The sequence below is a fragment of the Pleurodeles waltl genome, chromosome 11 (genome assembly GCF_031143425.1).
Source record: "Pleurodeles waltl isolate 20211129_DDA chromosome 11, aPleWal1.hap1.20221129, whole genome shotgun sequence".
Lineage (NCBI taxonomy): Eukaryota > Metazoa > Chordata > Amphibia > Caudata > Salamandridae > Pleurodeles > Pleurodeles waltl.
In genome coordinates, this window is record NC_090450.1 from 420,809,439 (window position 1) to 420,829,925 (window position 20,487).

Genomic DNA, 20,487 nt, shown 5'->3' on the forward strand with positions numbered 1-20,487 from the left:
GTCCTAGGATGCTTGTTTCCAGTCCAGGGAGGACCTGGCATGGCAGTTCGGGCTCGACAGTTCCTATGGGGAACAGGGTCAAGACTGATTTGCACATGGCTGGGTCAAAACTGGAACGGCGTGATGAATTTGGGCCCAGATCTCTGTACTGGGGGCTAATGTTTGAAATTGTTCAGCATTCCGTCCATTACTTGTTCTTTTTGCACTTGGGTAGAGATGAGGCACTGCTTTTTAGCTGGAGCAAAACCTGGATTAGGGTGACAGGTGTCACCTGTTGTGGGTTAGACTCAGTCTCCCACACCGCAGGCGATTCTGTTGCTCAAAATCCAGTAGTCTCATTCGAATAATGAGATCCTACGTGACAACTCAGCACCCCTGCAATGGAGGCGATTGTGGTATTCAAGGCCTGCAATTATTGCATGACCTCCTGGTGGTGTTCCCCCTGTAGCCTCTGGTTCTCCTTTATGATGTTGATCACCTGACCCATCCTGTCCTGGGATTGTTGGTATGCCCCCAGGGCATTTGTGAGTGCCTCCTGGGCAGTCAGTTCCCTGGGCCTGTCCTCCCCCTGGCGTACAGCTGTCCTCCGACTGTCCCTGGCCCCCTGTGCCTTTGTCCCCTGGACGGTGTGTCCACTCCCTCTTACATCAGGATCCTCATCGTTTTGCTTGTGTGGTGTTGATTAAAGGTCCCTGTACAGGTGGGCAAACTACTGATTGACATGTACCAGGGATAGAGGTTTGGGGGCGTTGGCTGGCTGCTGTGGTGTTTGAGTCTGAAGTGAGGTCCTGTGGTAGACTGGCTGTGGGATGTGGTAGCCGACTGACTTGTGGTCCCAGATGGGCTAGAGAGTTCATCCAGATCAAGTCCTCCAGTGTTGCTGTCATCACTGAGGGCATCTTCTGGTGAGGGACTGGGCTGCCGGGACACCTCCTTGCCGCAGACATTGGCTGGTTCACCTGTGATTCGTTAGGGTCATTGTCTGTCACATATTCCGCATTTCTACTTTTCCCAATGATATTGGTGTTGTCCTCCAACCTTTGGTAGTGTATGGGGATGGATTGTGGGATTGGTAGTTCTACATGCTGTCCATGCACTGTTGGTGGGTGTGCATGCAGAGATGGGAGGGAGGAGCTTGCATTGGGTATGGCATGCAGGGGTAGACATTTAGGTGTGGTAATTGGGGTGGTGCACTGTGTGGGATAGAGTGGGGTGAAGGAAGTCAGGGTGAGGGGGTGACATGGTATGCAGGTATAAGTGGTGGTGGGTTGGTAATGGTGACTCACCAGTGTCCAGTCCTCCAGGTACTCCAGTGAGGTCCTCAAGATGCAGTATTGCCAGACTTTCTCCTCCCATGCTGTCAACTGTGGGCGAGGAGGTGGGGGCCCATCACTTGTTCTCCTGATGGCGAACTGGTGCCATGCTGCAATGGAACGCACCTTCCCCCGTATTTTGTTCCACCTCTTCCTTATGTCCTCCCTTGTGTATAGATTTGTTCCCACGGTGATCAACCTGTCCACGATCCTCGTCCATAGGTCGATCTTCATGGCAATGGAGATCTGCTGTACCTGTGTTCCAAACAGCTGTGTCTTTACCCTATTTCCTCCACCACCACCCACAACTCCTCATCAGTGAAACGGGGGTGTCTTTGTGGGGACATGGGTGTTGTGTGGTGTTTGTGTGTTGTGCAGAGGGTGATGTGTGATGTGGTGGGGTGTGTTGTGCGTGATGGATGAATAGGTAGTTGCGGTGTGTGTATGCAGCTATCTCTGGGATTGGTGTGGCAAGGTGAAGCGGTCTTCCCATGTTTGCAAAGGTTTGTGGGTGATGTAGGGGTGTGTTTTATAGTGCTGTTGGTGGGTGTGTGGGGTGCGTGTATTTGTGTCAGGTGAGGGTTTTTTGTTCTGGCCAATGTTGTCTTGTTTTGATTTTGGGTGGCCATTTCTGCAGCGGCGGCATACACTGCCAACAGTTTACCGCTGTTGAATGTCTGCTGTGGTGATTCGTGGGTCAATATTTGGAGAGTGTTGTTTTGGTGGCAGAAAGGTATGGGTGCTAGTTCCAACAGTTTCTCGTGTTTGTTGGGTCTAGCGGATATGTGGCTGTGGCTGGTTTCTCTCTGTTTTGCGTGTATATGTCAAAATTAGGTGGACGGATGTTCACCTCCGTGGTGGTATGTTGGAGGCCGTCACCGCAGTGGTATTCGGAATTTACCGCCAATGTCATAATGAGGGCCTTTATGTCCATTCTCTCGCAAATGATTCAAGAGAGCAATTGTGTTGCTCCTGCATGCTTTAAGAGTGTTTGATTTAACACGTTGCTCATCAATATACTGCACTAAAGCTGAATGATAGGGCATTTTAAGTGACCCCAAGGTCTGATTAAAAATCTAAGGACTCTGTGGGACTCGGCACCATGACAAAACATGACTACCAAGCAAAAATGCGAAGAGAAATTGGCACTCCTCGTGCAACAGTATGGAAGAAAATGCTTGGCAAAGTTCAATCACGGTGAACTATTCTACTTCACATGGAATTTGGAATAAAATCACTGCAGGACTCAGAACCAGGGGACAACATGGGACAACTATTTCATTAACTTTTCTTAGGTTCTGGACTATGCAGTACTTTCCATTGGGCTACTGCAGTGATGGAATAGAAGAGTTACATGGACTTCCCATTATCTCTTTCAGGATACCCTGCTCAATTAAAATAATTATCAGGGACATTATTTCAGCATTTGTCTCAAGTGTCATATTATATGGAGGGATTTTTTGATACACTGCTTTTGCATGTCATTTTTGCAGGCTCAACTCCTTTAATGAGACCTACTTCTTTTCCTGAAAAATCCCACACTTCAGGTGTCACTGTGCTTTTTAAATCTTCGGGCAAATCATCACGTCAGCATTGGGTACAATGTGACACTCGGATAATGCTTCACAATTTTACAGAGCACATCTTTATTGGTCTGCATTGCAATTCATCATTCTTTGGGGGGGTGCAACTTATAGAACAGTTTAATTTACATAATAAGTTACATCTAAGCAAACCTATAGGACTTGAATCGCACACCACAAATTGGTGCTCATTTTCAAATGAACCTATTTTTGGAGGGAGAGATTCTGTCACAGAGTTGGCCAATTGTTTACTTGCGATTCCTACAAGTTGAATTATTTTTCCTGAACGGGGCAAATTTGGTATTTCTGCTGTCCTGACAGTAGAGTGTACAGGTCCAGTGTCAACCAGAAATGGCACATGGTGGCCCATTACATCAGCATTTACATAGGGACCACATTGATCTACTTATAAGGATGCACTTAACATGCAACCCTTGTCATTTGAGCTATCTCCCTGAAGAATCACTCAAATCCATTAAGGGAAACTGCAATGCTAATTCACATTTGCATTTGCAATCTGATTTAGATTCTGTTGAAAAACAATCATCTACTGCTGAGTCATCGGGGCTTGTGGTAGCTGCATCTGCTGTCCCTGGGGCACATTTGCATTTGAACCTGATTATCGCCTTGAACTTGAGCAACTCCATTATTCTGCACCTGAATACTCAAATTATTAAGGGCACACTCCCTTCACCAATGACCCAAATTTCCACACACAAGACAGAGATTTATCTGTTTCAAAGCCTGAACATCAACACCACTAGTCTGATCTACCTGAACACCATGTCCTCTACCTCTAGGCTGGATAAAACTAGTCCCCTGCTACTGCATTCCTTGCATACCACCAGTGGGCTTTGACTAGCTTTCTATGCAGCTTTCAAGTGCATAATCATGACTTTCTCTTTAACTTTTTCTGCTTCAGTTCCAGTTCATCACTGCAATACTTTGGGTTTTGCAGGATTTCATTTATCAGTTTGTTCAGCCAACAAATGAATTGCTGCTGAATCATTTTACTTGTGTCTTGTTTCAATCCTTGCATAAATCGGAACATGAAATGACGTATATCTTAAGCTTCTATTGTCTCCTTCAATTCCTGTGTCGTCCAATCAATCTTCTGCCAATCAATGTCTTGTGGAGACACCTTGTTTTACATGAACATAATTACCCTAAAATACCTTTGAATTACTTCTTCAGATGGCGCACCTGTTAGTGGGTCTTGGAGGGTCTTGGTCTGGCCAATCAACACTGACTTTGCATTCAATCCACAAATCACTCAGAACCACAATGTCAAACAACGTATTCAAATCTTCCCACAGGCATTTTGATAGTTTCATAAACCATTCTCTCTGCCTGCACCACTCCACTGGTTTCTATCTATTAAGGGGTAATCATTTGTGAATGACAAAATATCACTCCCTCTCCAAGGCACATGAACATAACCTCTACCTGGTATTTCTCTCATAGCAAGCATTTTCACATTTGCCTCAGCTAGGTTTGCTCCTGCTGGAGGCACATCTGCTTTTGCCTTCTTCTGATCTCTTTTCTTCGCCCATCTACCTTCCCACTTGTCTATAGCTCAACATTTCTGAATGTACGTAATTAATTCATTAATGTGTGATTTCATTCCAAGAGATCTCATATTAACTACATCTTTTGTGCTAAACTCAATTCTGTAACTCCTCTTTAAGGGTTTTGTTTTCTCCACATTATATTTCTCAGCGACTTGAGCTAACCTTTTGTAAGCCTGTCCTATATGTTGAGTAACATCTTTGCACACGGACCATAGTTTGCCTTCAGTTTAAGCCTCCAATTGGACTGTGTGTCTAACGTTTCTAATATAATTGAATTTAATTCAAATTTCAGTCTGTATGCATTTACAGACCTGTCTCTCTCTGAGGTCTCTTCAGTTCTCGCACTGCAATTCGATATACCTGTCACATCCTCAGGACTCAAATTATTTAATCAATTATTTAACTGTTGTACACTGAAACCTCTCAAACTCAGGATTATTCTGCAACATTTCTGCTCTTAAAGGACCTGCAACTGATTGAGTCTGGGTATTAAAATTAAAATTAGACCAGTTCTTTGGTGTGTTATATGGTATCCCTCCTTGTGCGGTAGTGCAATTAGCATTCAGGATCTGCTCTGGGCACAAAATAGTTGAGGCTCTCTGAGGAAACCTTACATCAGGAGTAAATCCCCTCTGACTTGTCATTGGAGTTGGATCTGCAATCCACGTAGGGGTTAACGGTATCACAAGAGAACCTGTTCGCTCTATCTCTGAGTTGTTAGAATATACTGATCCCTGCACACCATGTGGGGACATTTCATGAGATGTAGATGGTGCATCAGGGACTGTTGGGACATTTAGTGAATGTGCATTACTCTTAGACATACCTGGAGCAAAAAGGAACAACAGGACCTATAGTCACAAGAGTTGTCAATGCTTCTGGACCAATATGATTTGTCTGATTCTGAGGGACTGTCATCACTACACTCTGCCCTGACAAGACAGTACTAAAACAATGTAATGTTTGAGTCAGTGAGACATTTAGCATTGACTGATTTGGACAAAACACTGGCACATATTGATTCAGAACAACATTTTAAACTGGCGGATTCACGTAAGTTGATTACACTGCCTGGTTCACATTAGAATTTGACACAACTTGACTCACAATAGGACCCTGTACAGGCTGAGTTGTGCAAATGCTCTGAACTGGTTGATTCACCTCAGGACTTTGTGTCACTGAATTTACAGGCATATCTGGTACTATCTAACCCAGGGGCTTGTGCAACTGGAACAGTAGGCACATTTGGGTCCACATTCTGGGCAGCTTCACTTCCTGCTCCCACCTCAACAGAGTGGTATGGAGGTAGACAATTTAGCAAGATCTGATTTATAAACTCATCATCCAATTCAGGCTTGTATGTCATTGTCTTTTTCTCTTCGGTATCTGTTGTCTGCTCTGCTTTTCCTGTCCTTCCCTCAGTCATTGATTTCGAACTTTCTCCTTCACTAGAAATAGCTGGATACAATCTAGTTCTCCTCGACTATGCCTGCTCTTCATCCCCTCTTGCCTCTGCAATCATCTTTATTGCTTTCTGCATTCTGTTCTCATATTTTTTCATCATTTTTTGATGCTCTATATGCTCCCAACTAAGTGCTTCAAATTGTGCAGGTCTTGGAGGTGGTTTAATCTAATAAAGCACTTGTCTCAAATTATCTAGAATCCTTAAATCAAAAGTTTCATAATGGGGAAATGCACTTTCATTCTCAGTCATCTTGCACCACTGTTCAAGCCACACACATGCATGAAAACCCTTTTCGGACTCTACATAATGACCTGAAGAGCCTTCTGACGAGGTCTCTATACCCTCTCCAACTGGAATAAACACATCTCTGTTTAATGCACTTTTTAATGTATTAATGAACTTCATTGTCAATCAAATTCAATAAATCACAATAACTTTTTGTTTGAATCAGGAAGTAACTTCAATCACACAATACTTTTCTCTGGCTGTCCTCACCAAATAGCAATACAGCACTGTCCACCAATACCAGTGCAGCTTCACACCTACTGACCTATACCAGTGTGGCACACAATGACGTCACACTCCTTTTAGCAATGCGATTGCTTTGCTATTGTCTCTCACACAAACACACACACACAATTCATTCGCTTTCGCAATTGTTTCTCACACAATTGTTCATACCCACCTAATGCAAAAATATTGCTAGCAAAAACTGTTGGCTTACTAAAGGATAGGAACTCAAACACTTCAAAGCGGTACAGAGATATGCTTTCTAACTATAGCTTTCACAATTACACAATAAGTGAAACTTGGCCAGCAATTCTCACTCCGGTTGATACAGATCCTCCATGTGCACTCAGGATTCACTTACTATCAACCAATGCCACACTCATTCAAGGACACTACTCTGTCAACACGTTGCATGAAAAGCAGCTCACTGCAGAAAATTAACCAAGTATCTTCTAAACTTGTGTGTTATCCTGGGATAACAGGTCATGAAGGACATGTCAACAACAACAACCTCAGACATTTGTTAGCAACAAGCGCCACAATCGCACGAGTATGACGACTCTGCAAAACACTTCACAACATATCACACTTTACCGCAAGCGCAAAACCCTATTAATACGCACACATACGTCTCTCGCAGGAATGACGCTGGAACACCAGTCTTCATAACGAATCATGGGACAGAACTTGGGGTGGGCAATTGCATGGGACCAGTCCTGGGTCCCTAAAACTATACATCAATGGTTCTCCCATACTGTGGGACAAATCATCCTCTGCTACCAGATATGCTAACGCATTTCTTCCTTTGCACAAATCAATGCTTGAAGAGGTCAATGAATCTTTGGACCCAGCATAAGGGTGTAAAGAACAAAATGTAGAATTTCTATTCATGCCATATTCAATCACACAGTATGACTAATATGGCCACATGAGGAAACATCCAGTCAAGGATAAAGTTAAGAAGTTTTATTACAACTTCAAGTTAAAAGTCATGTAAACAATTCTAAAAAACAAGCTATAAAGATACAGAATCACCAAGGGTTGAGCAAGGCGACAAAATAGATTTAGGCGACCTATCAATAGAAGAACTAGGCACTCAACAAACAACATATAAAACATCAGCAAAAGTACTTAATGTGCAGAACAAAAGCACTGATCAGTTCTAATGAGCATTAAGGCACTTTAAATCATCTGAATTCAGATATGTTTTGACAGGGAAAACCCTCACTGATTAGCCAATCAGAGATTAACATGTGCTGGGCTGAAAACATGCCGGCAAAACACAAGGACAAAAAGGGCAAAAATAATTGGGGATAAAGGAAATCTTGAGCAACAGGTCACTAACTAAAGTGGGATAGAAATTAGAAAAAAGGGAAGGCCTCAGCATTTCTAAAGCTCGGTCAAACGTCTTCTTTTTGGGGTCAGGGGAAAATCTCTAAGTCTCAGCAAAGCATTTCAAAGGGGCAAGGGCAGAGATGACAACACCTCTCAGAGTCCAAGGGGTTCAGCAAAAGAGGTGCTCAAAGAGGATTGCAGATTCTTCTTTTCGATTCTGACCAAAGTCCAGCTAGGGAATGGTATATTAAAGTTCATAGGACAAGATGACTCATCAGCCCACGGGCTCACATTGACGTTGAAGGTTTAACATCCATTAGAAATCGATCATGTGACTCAACCTTGAAACATGGGTGCAGCTTCTCAGATTTTTCATGAGAACCGACTCCATCTGTACTTTTTCATGCAGGATTGCAACAATTGTATAAATGTCCCACAATGTTCCTTACTGAAGACTAAATTCACAAACTCTCTATGTGTAGAACAATAGACATCTATTACCAAGCTAGCATTCTCATGAGAACAAAATCTGAAAGGAAAGTTCACGTTAGCAAGATGGCTTGACAATTTCTGCACAGTCATGAATACAGAGCCTAACAGCCCTCATTTAGGCTAATGCCAGTAAATTAAACAGCACATTAAATCATGCAAATAAAACATTTAGCACTAAAATATAATGTCAACATTAGTAAACTTCTATTAGCATTCATGTTACAGTAATTTTAAATGGAAAATAACTCTGTTAAAAATTGGAAAGAAAAAGGGGCCTCCCAGCTATCAAATACGAGTTTCAAAGGCAGGGAAATCACATAAATGTGGCTCTGTAAAAGAACCAATGGTGGTAACTATAGGGAGATAAGGGGATCCACACTGTTCTTATGTATTTTGGGCACACCATATATGCTGTTATGCATTTAGATTTTCAGTGAGCATACTTATACCAGGATGCTATTCGCTTTTTGCAGAAAAAATAATTCTCTAATTAACCAAGAGCTTACCACACAAGTTGTTCATGCCATTTGAAGTGGCCATGGTGGGTGAAAATGATTGTATGTATAAGATCTAAGCATGTTGGCACCACTTTCACATACATGAGAATGATTTTTCTTCTCTCTTTCTTATTTATGAATTATTCATTGGGCTGATTTCTGAACTACAATGGTCACTTTTCTTGGTGTCTACCTTCTGGGCCCATTATAAGTGTGGTTTGGCTCCATACAGTAATTTTGGTCTGAGCATGTCTGCAGAATGCATGTTTCTTTCATTGTCACATAATAGGGTGGCTGAACTAGTCGAATAGGCTACAAACTATGATATATTGTTGTTATTTTAGGATTATGTTTGGCACAGATAGGGCATAAAATGAAGTGTTTTTGATTTCAGATTATTATTTTCAGATGTCTCTCCTGAAGAATGTGTGCATGTCCCAAAACATGCATCAAGAGTTAGCAAAAAGTGATATGTAAACATTCCCTCAAGTACACATGCACCAGTTTGTTGTTTGGAATTATTTTAATTTTGCCAGATTTGCAACAACTAAAGTTGGATTAATGAGCTGTGATGCATGAAGCACGTTGGAAGAAGCAATTATAACCTATAAATATTTATACGAGGGGACAATATCTAAATTTTGCTTGCTTTTAATGGGTAAAGAGTAAATAGATTTATGTATGAAGATACCAAAGGTGTGTGTTTGTGATTCCTTTTTTGTACTGTTTTTATTTATATCACATTAAAAAGCTTGAATAAATAACACTTCATATAAATTTGCATTGTATATTTGGTTTGTTGCCTATTGCCTGTACCCTGTGATGTATGTTTATTCATTTTTGGTTGTTAGAGTTGCCATAGGAATTTAGCATGTATAAATAACTCTGTTAATAGATTTCTATGAATATGGCGTAAAACTAAATTTCTCTGTTTTTTCATACAAATGTAAAACACTTGTTTTCAGAAATCTAAAATTGGTATAATGCAACTGTTAATTTACACTCTAAAATACAATATAATCACAGATTAAGGCCCTCATTATGAACGGGGCAGGATTTCCCGCCATGTTCATGCTACTGGTCTAAACACAGACCGCCAGCCTATTGAGGACCCCACCGGCCCAATAAAGAACATTCCTCAGGGCCGGCGGGAGTGTTTCCGCCAGCCGGCCCTGAGGAATGCTGGACCAGGACATTGCCGACGGCTCCACATGGAGCTGTTGTCAATGCCGCAGTGCAGCGGGTGCAGCAGCACCCGTCACGCATATCACTGCCTGTAAATCGGGCAGTGACATGCACGACGGGGCTGTGCACGGGGGCCCCTGCACTGCCCATGCCAAAAGCATGGGCAGTGCAGGGGCCCCCATTCTGCCAGCCTTTTCCTGGCAGGGGATACCGCCAGGGAAAGGCTGGTGGACACATGTTCTTTATCTGGTGGGCAGCGCTGCTTGCAGCACTGCCCTGTCGGTAAGGAACTCCGCCATCATCAAGGTTACTGGTAGCAGTAGCCTGGTGCTGGCGGAGTTCCGCCTGCGGTGGGCTCAGAATGAACATTATATGGCGGTGCAGACCGCCATGCCGGTGGCGGTCATTTCCGGTCGGGACGGCCATGTTGATAATGACCCCCACATTCCCCAAACACAAAATGAAATCCTTATAACTCATGTGTTTTGATATCTTGTGTACAGTGAATGCACACTAATATGGCTTCTCATTGCATCACTTTACAATCAAACTATTAGCACTTGGATTAACATAATGCATAAACTGTCATATATTGATGATCACTATTGCATGAGGGACAATGCTAACTTTTCTACTACATCAGTATGAAAATGTCACCTATCAGTAATTGGTAACATTATTACAGCTATCTCACATTTAAAATGATCAGACCCTTAGAACACAAGCAACTCAAGAAAAACACAGGATATATTAATTCACAAACTTCTCTTGTCATGGGAGGGATGGCCTCAAATATGCAGGTTTCTGTTCAGCAAACCATGTTAAATGTAACCTTTAAAACATGAAAAGTCACCAATCACTGAGCAATTTACTAACATCTATGAGCATTTATTATGGGGTACAGAAAAAAGAATAACTTCTCTGATAATAAATGGAATGAAATAATGTATATAAAGACCCCAGTCTGTATAACATTCATCATTCAAACCTCACAGGGGGATCCACCACTTGCATCCTGATGGCTACGGCCATTCATTTTGTTGCAGTGCATACTTTGAGTCAGTGGGTGCTGGTGGCGGCCACTGGCACTCATTTTTGGGGACCATACTTATGGTGCTGAAATGAGACAACACAGAAGAAGTAACCTGTTATGGAATTCTAATTATGTTCAGCTATAGCATGGGAAACTGCATGATACAAATATCCTCATACTGTCTCAACCAGTGCTTAATTACTGTGGTTTCCGGTGCTTGGCACCTGCACTTAATTTTCAACACTGGCACTAATGACAGTCCACCGCACGGTTGCGCTTTCTGTTTAGGACACGTTTTTAAAACAAAAATATTGAGAAATAATGCTAAAATAAAATGCAAAGCTAATGATGTTTATAGCATGTATAAAATGCAAAAGAAAGCAGTAACCAACCATACTTAAACGTGTGAGGTCTGAAACACTAACACACTGACATGTTTTAGTTAACTAAACGAAAAGCATAAGGCCTGATCTTAACCTTTAGAAAAACTTCTTTTTCACAGTGAATAATTGTTTCTACTTTTAAAAGTACTACTGCTGGCTAATGAACAGACTTCTTATTTAGACAGATAGATATGAAAGTTCACACACTGGAATGCAGTCTTGAATGGAAGGATGAATCATGAAAAATTAGATGTGACAGTTACACAATAAGGCACAGTTGTGGCCTTATAAGCTGTTGTCTGAGTTTTATTGTCTTCCTGCGAGAAGACAGGGGAGTGAAAGCGTTCCCATAGACGCATCAGAAGATGATTGATCAATAGAAGAAAGTAGAAGCAACATGAACTTGAAACATTGATTTTGTTTGTCGACAATAATGTGTGCTTCTAGAGTAGGTTAACACACATTCCACTGGCCACTTTCTTAATAAACTTACCACGTTTCTTTGCCCTTTTCACCATTATATTCTGGCTGGAGACTCTACTGAGTTACTTGAGCCTCTCTTCATGAGAAGCTGTCCTTTGACTGATTATTAAACTATTGAGCTGCCCTTTGATGCTGAAGATTCATGATTTCTCTCAAACTCTTTATGGGTTTCAAGACTGACACCTTTTCCTTCTCATTCCTAGAATATGGATTCTTCCTTTTTTGGAATATGCTTGATGTATTTTATTGTGATTTATTGATTACTTATTTGAGTATTGATTTCTAACAAAATTCTAATGACTTAGATTAATGAATGTTATCTTATGACTTTAATGAAGATGACTAACTTAAAGATTTTAAATGATAAAACTCTTTAACTCATACCAAACTATTTGTTGACTAAAATAGATCAGAAAGTCTTATGATAATCTAATGTGATGTACAACTCCTGATTAATCTCTATCAACATCAACGATCCATCGACCTGAGAAGAGTAGGCAGCGGGGGTTTTCCCTGATGACCGTAAACTGAGATTTTAAATGAACAATTCCCTGCTCCAGCAGTGTCTGATATTGAAATGAGCAAAATAACAGTGTTTAATAGTTCAATATACTGATAGCGGGAGCTTCCCAAGCCACTTAAATAGCTTTAGGAGACCTGGAGTAGTCTGAATTGTCACACTTGTAGAAGTATGATGGTTAATAGTGGTGCTGGCACTGTGATTTGCAACATTGACAGGAGGAATGGGTGGGCAAGCTGCAGTGGCCTCCTAAGAAGGTCCCTGGCACTTACTTTTGTACAAATTGAGCACTACTGTCAACTATCTCCTCCAGCCTCTCTGCTATGCCCTGCATCCTATTAATCTCAAAAACACTTCTTCATTGACTACCCTTCACCTTCAATCAAGCATTCTCCAAATTGCAATAATGGTCATAGAAGAAGTAGACCTGCACTAGCAACAGAATCTTCTTGGACAGTCAAGTAATTCTACCATACACCCATCTTCATCCACTTTGCTCTCCACCCATCAACTCATACTCCTGCAGCCCCCACCTGCCTACCTTCTACCACAAGCTTCTCCCTCAATGACCCTTCTACCCACTGTATCAAAATCCTCCAGTACACTCCTTTTTTCATTTCTCCCAAATCCCGTACAGCCTAAAGAAGCAGCCAGATGAACTGTGAGACAGAACTTGGTCACTGCCTCTGCTGCCACACCAGTCGGAACTGTAACAAGAACTGCAACTGGAATTGTATTAGTTACAACTTGAGCAACTTGAGGTAACGAAAAAAGGAAACATCAGCTCCTCCTGCACTTAATTGTGTGCTTTCTCCCAAAATATAAGTGCAGCAGTTTCAATCATAACTATGATTTGACATAGCTTTAGACAAGGCTACCAAGTGCTCCATACCCTTACAGATCACTTTTATAAAGCAGATATCTGCTACTTGCAAGACGTCCACACCACAAAAGTACTCAACTTTGCCAAAAGTACTCAACTTTGCCGAAATTATTAAATCAACCAGCCATACTGTATGCTAACTAATGTGAGAACCATAAGCAAAAACAGAAATCACAGCATTGATATAATGGCAAAATTTTAAACCTGATCGCCTCTTCATCACTGAAAATGGGATTGGTGAAGAAGGGGGTCCCATATTACAAGTAGCAACCTGATGGATAGCAAACTCTTTTAGGAGATTTTGCACCCTCGAAGACTGATGGATGAATAGCAGAGGTCCACAAAAAATCCCATACTTTACTGTCTCTGAATGGGAATAAATGCTACCTTGATGCATCCAATCCGCAACCTTATCGGCCTCACTCCTCATTTCACAACCTCTCCCACACAATACTGCTTTTTTGTATGCCCTTCTGAAGTCAACAGCTCCATATATGGACAAACCAATGGTACTTCAGATCTCCTGCCTCTGCTCCAACATTGTAGCACTTGGCTTTCACTAAATGGTCATTAGTCCAATCCTCTTAGCTGTCTATATCCTCAATACTATATTTGCCCCAGTAAGCGTAATATTGACATCTAGCAAGAATCTATTGCTTGTAATGACCATCACATTGTTCACTATTCATTTAACTCCCTCTTCTCAACCAAAGCATCTGCAGACTTGAATACAACAATATGCACCACCGCGAGGAAGACATTCGATATATATCGATTCCAGGAATCCCTCTCCACATACTGGCATGAAAAGGTTTGTCAAGCAGTTCTAATGTTGATCACCAGGAGCTTTTGACATGGTGGTCCTTGCAAAAATCATACATGTACAACCTAACAGAAGAAATGGTTGGTTGAATTGAATTGAAGATTTATAGAGTGCACAAGTTCCCAAAGATGTCCTGGAACTAGGGGCAAGATCAGGCAAAAGAAGGATACTTCAAAATAACCACATCTTTATCTTTTTTCTGAAGATGGAAAGGTCTGAAATTGTTAAAGGAAGCCAGTTTCAGGTCTTAGCGAACAGATAAAAAAAAGATCAGCCCCACCCTGCACCCCCCACCCTGCCTACTAAGACAGATCTTAGAGGTAGTAGCAAGAGGTAGTGAAAAGAAATGTAATGTTTGTGAACGCCAATATCACAAAAACACTGTCAGAGCTACTGTGGCATTGTATTGCAAATGGTGCCAATGAAGCATTTGGAGGTGGTATTAAATAGATGTACGCATAGAGGAAATAATAATGGGTCATCCAGCCGCGTTTTGTACCATTTGCAGTCAGTTGATCAGATACTCGGATATAGCCAATAGAAGAATATTTTTGTGATCCAGGTGTGAGGAGATCAGGGCCTGTCTAACAGGAAGAATGTTTCTGAAGTGGGGGGGATAAATCACCTAATTTGTTGGCATGCTAATGTGATACCGTCTCTGATGCTGATGTGGAGGTCTGAATTTCAAATCAATAACATGTGTATAAAAAGAATGTTTCTTAGGACATGCAATGTAAGAAGGCAAGAGTAAGTAGTTTTAGTAGGTGAGTTTGTTATCAAACTACACTCCCAGATTTCTAGCAACATCTACAGGAGTAGGAATGGCACCAATGTCTGCGGGCCAGCACCTAGATGTCGAAAACAGAGTTTAGCTCCCAAAAGTCAAATCCTCCATTTTTTTAACCATCGAACTTGAGACAGTTTAAATGCATTCAATCTGCACCTTTGGACAAGCAAATGTTAAGAATGCATTCACCCCTGACAATGTCCTTAGAGAAGGAAACTATAATTTGTGTATTGTCCACTAACAACATAATATTGAATGCACAAACTCTTCCTAGTACAGCCAAATGGGACTAATTGATGATCCCAGTGGTACACTGCATTGCACACCAAAATCATGTGAAAGATAGGGTGACATACAACAGCCTCTCACAAAGGAAAGATGGGAACCAGCCCAGAACTCCAGTTCCGATACTGAATTCAGGTAGTCTGGAAAGCAACATTGGATTGGAGGCAGTATCAAATGCAGTAGAAAAGTCTATGAGGATCAAGGCAGCTACTCCACCATGGTCTAGAAAGCATCAGGTGTCATCAGTCACTGCCACAAGGGTGGATTCAGTGCTAAAAGAGAGTCGAAATCCAGATTTTGAGATATCTAAAATTGTAAGTAGTGAGCTGGTTACTAGTGTTTTATTACAAAATCTTAGCCCGGAAAGGAAACAGCAAAATGGGTCTTAAATTGGAGGGGATCTTACCATTGGCAGGAGGCTTTTTCAGTAATAGAGTGATTCTGCTTTCTTCCACTCTTTTAGGAACCTTGGCAGAGGCAACAGACAGAATGCAGAGAGTGGCAAGAGAAGGGCAGATGGAACTTATGGCCGCTCCAAGACTTATGGAGGACAACGATCCAGCGGAGACCCCGATTTAGTCTGATGTATAAGGTGCAAGGTTTTCAGATAAAGGTGATAACTCATGAAAGAAGAAGCCGAATTTAAAGGTTTTAACTGTTTTACACACATGTTTAATTTGAATAGGGGAAGTGGGAAAATCCTTGTAGATTTTCAAGATTTTGCCTTTAAAGATAGTGTGTTCCTTGCATAAAGATGCATAGGAACATCCAGTATTAGTTTACAAGCTAGGATAAGAAAAACTATGAACTACAGAAAAGAGATGTCGCAGAGGGATGCAAGCCCCCTCAATTTCGGAGGGGAAAAAAATCTGCTTTTGCTTTCTTAAAAGCTTCCATATAGGATCTAACACCTGCTCTGTTTTTCACTTTTAGTAAAGGGCAGCATGATTTCTACCATGAGTTTAACGGATTTTTACATTTCTTTTTAATGAGATGCAAACTGTTCATACAACAAGGGCCAAGATCTTGATTTTAAAATGTTTTTTCTGGCTTCTGGAGCAGTAATGTCTAAAGCACAAGAGATTCACCGATTTAAATTATGTCTGCATTCGGAGTTGGGCAAGGAAGACAGCTACTAATAAGTTAATCAAATTGTTGGTTTCAACGTGTTTGTCTTCAAAATGACAGGTTAAATCATCTAAGATGATAACATTGGAACCTGTAATTATCTATGGTTCTAAAAATACTGCTAAATCTTTAGCAAGTACAAGGGGGGGTGATGAGGGCACCCGAAATAAGGGTTATGGAACTGATTTGAAGACAGAAAATGAATCTTTCAGCATGAGGTAAATCTGTGGCTCTAATGCTACAAATAATATTGTATTTAGATGAATAATAGCAACCCAAACAGGAGGTTTATTGAGGTGATCCTGGTGGATAATAACCTAATTGCCAGTGATAGCATCACAGATATCCATGCCGGAGAAGTCTTTTAGACAGGGTTTGATCATGCACAAAGTGTCAGGTTTATTATCTGTGATGAACTAAAAAATGTCCAGTTTAAGTTTGGTAAGCAACATAGCGTTTATGAGTTAGGATATCAAGCGTGGTACCGCACATGGAGTTAGAGATGATAGAACTCGATCTACCACATGAGTTTGTGATTTGTATCCTTGGATACAGATATTCATTAGTTGGATGTCACAGAATGGGCAGGCCACTGTGTGCTCAGAATGAGGAAAGAGCTAAGGAGCGGCAGAAGGGCAACGTAACATGTTGAAACTTACATAGTTCTAGTGAGGAGTGAGTCTGCTTAGGCATTAAAGATCGATGAGCCAGCATTTCTGGCAAAGGGGTTCATCCTGGCACAGACAGGCAACTCTGATCTCAAACAATTGAAAAAAAACACATCAATCAACTACACAACAAAAAGTGTCTCTAGAGGCAATACAGAATTTACAGCATCTCCATTAAAAAAACAATAAGTACCACTATACTTCTCAGAGACCATGGCCCTCATTATGACATTGGCAGTAAGTTCCACTTACCACCATGCCGACTGCCGCCAACATACCACCGCCGCAGCAGATTTCCGCTACCCATTTTATGACACAGACATAGCAAACCGTCACTATACAGCCACACACACAAGTCCACCAGCGCAATGGTCGGTGCTAAACTGGTGGTTTCCAAAGCCACACCGTTACGCCAACAGAACTACGCCCATAACATTATGACCCACGAATCACCGCGGCAGACATTCAATGGTACGTACCGCTGCGCTCAAAATACACACACACATACAAAACAACATCACATTGGACAATTCAAACTACACACACCTGACACATAAACACACACCACAGCCACACACCCACACCACTATATAACACACACCCACATTACCCACAACCCTTTACAACTAAAAACAAGTGCCACAAGAGAGATAGCAAGAGCACAGACAAGACCACAGTCACACACCACCATCACCTATACACAACCACGCACCTTACATCTCACATCCCAACACATCACCCTACACACCTCACCCACACCACTCACACTACACCCATGGCATCACAATTACACCCCAGGTTCTCAGAGGAGGAGCTAAGGATCAGGTTGGAGGAAATCATCCGGGTAGAACCACAGCTATTCGGATCACAGGTGAGGCAGACATCCATTGCTAGGAAGATGGAGCTATGGCGGACAATCGTGGACAGGGTCAACGCCGTGGGACAGCACCCTAGAACAAGGGATGACATCAGGAAGAGGTGAAACGACCGACGAGGGAAGGTGCGTTCCATGGCAGCAAGACACCAAATAGCTGTATAGAGGACTGGGGGTGGACCCCCACCTCCTCCCCCACAACTAACAACATGAGGAGCAAGTCTTGGCAATCATGCATCCTGAGGGCCTAGCAGGAGTAGGAGGAGGACTGGACTCTGATAAGTCAACTCTTTACTACTTCCCCCCACCTGCATGCCATCACATACCCCCACCGTTACCCTCACTCCCATCACTCCACCACCTCCCACACACCCCACCATCACAACCCACCCATCCCAATACCAAGCCCTGCATGCAACACCAATGCATGGACAGACCTGCATGGACACCTATCACTAAAGCATGCACACTACAGGGAAACATCTAGCCCACCAAATAACAACTCACACAAGGAAAAGCTGCCAGGGCAATAACAACCATAGAGGGCAACACACCCATGCACAAGATGTCACACACAGAAACAATAACACTGCATTTACATCCCCTCAGGTCCCCCAGCCAACGTCACCGGACAGGAGGTGCCAGCAACATCCAGTCCCCCGCCAGAAGAGGCCCACAGGGATGACAGCAGCTCTGGATGCCTGGATCTGGATGACCAGGGATCTCCAGACAGTCAGTTACCCAGGCACAGTCCCATACCACAACAGAGCCACCCCCTCAGGAAACACCAGCACAGTACCCACCCAGCGGACCCATACCTCTGTCCCCAGGACACATCAATCAGCAGGGTGTCCACCACTACAGGTAGCCCAGGGCACACCACTAACACCGGACGATCAGGGACCTGGGATCAGTGGCAGTGGGCACACGGTCCAGAGGACAGATGCACAGGACAACAGGACAACAGGGAAGCTGGGAGGACTGCTGTGTGCCAGGGGGAGGACAGGCCCAGGGAACCAACTCTACAGGAGGCACTCACCACGATCCTGGGAGCATATCAACATTCCCAGGATACGCTGGGCCAGATACTGGACAAGATGCAGGAGAACCAGCGGCTGCAGGAGTGAGAGTACCTGGGGATCAGGGAGGACTTGAAAGACATCAACACCACCCTGGTCACCATTGCAGGGGTGCTGGCAGACATGGCCAACACTATGAGGGAGGCAGTGGCACACCACCGGGCCCCAACAACTCGCCAAACCGATGAACAGCCCTCCACCTCCGCTGCCGCTAGTGGACAGGAGGACCGGCCACAGGACCAACAGGCCACCAGCACCCCTCCCCCTGCAGAAGGAGAACCACTCCGCAAACGTTCCCTGTGATCCAGGCAGAAGTCAGAGACTATTGCCAAGACCCCCACCAGGAAATAGGACTCTCCTGAATGTCACCCTTGTGTCCCACCATGTCATCCTGTCCACCTTGAACTGCCATTGCTCCCATTCCTATGCCCCCTTGGACAATGCACCTGTGATCCACATAGACTGGACTCTATCCAGGACTTTCCTCCACCATCACCCCTGCCCATTGCACATCCCCCTATACTTATTAGCACTTAAATAAACACCCTTTGAAAAAATACAAGTATGGAGTATGTCAAATGATTTAAGTATGTATTTGTTTAACAAGCTTTAAAACATTGCAATTCAACTGTACAGTAATGTTTACATAGGAATCACCTGTAGTTGACCGCAGTCAACACACCAGGAGCGATAGTGGGACACAAATATCTGCAAATAGAGATGCCAGAGGGTACAGTGAGTGTCCATAGAAGTGGGAAAATCAACCTGCCAGTGACATTGTCAAACACAAAACTGTCAATGAAATGTGAATTTACACTGCCTTACATGTGTGTCATTGGAAGTATTGACTAATTATTGCACTTCTGTTGTCCTCATCCTCTGCCTCCTCATCTTCATTGTCCACAGGATCCACTGCTGCCACACGGCCATCTCCAGCCTCATCCTACTGCAGAAAAGGCACCTGGCGACATAAGGCAAGGATGTGCAACACACAGCATGCCACGATGATCTGGCAGACCTTCTTGGGGGAGTAGCACAGGGAACCACCTGTTAGATGGAGGCAACGAAACCTAGTCTTCAGGAGGCTGAATGTCCTCTCTATAATTCTTCTTGTTCGCTCATGTGCCTCATTGTAACGTTCCTCTGCCCTTGTCATAGGATTCCTCACAGGGGTCAGTAGCCATGAGAGGTTGTGGTAACCAGAGTCACCTGCAAATATTGAGAGACAACTGTTAGACACACACTAACCCTTAGGGCCCACACCATACCCATACACCAACATCCACTGGGTGGGAACCAGGGCTCGCCTATTAGCCACACCCTGTGCCTCTGGAGACGAGTCATCACATATGGGATGCTGCTATTCCTCAGGATAAAGGCATCATGCTCAGACCCAGGGTAATTTGCATTGACATGGGAGATGTACTGGTCTGCCAGGCACACTATTGCAAATTCAATGAGTGAAAGCACTTTCGATTTCTGAACACCTGTTCATTTCTCTGGGGGGGTGGACAAATGCGATATGTGTACCATCAATTGCCCCAATAATGTTGGGGATATGTCCCATTGCACAGAAATCAGCTTTCATTG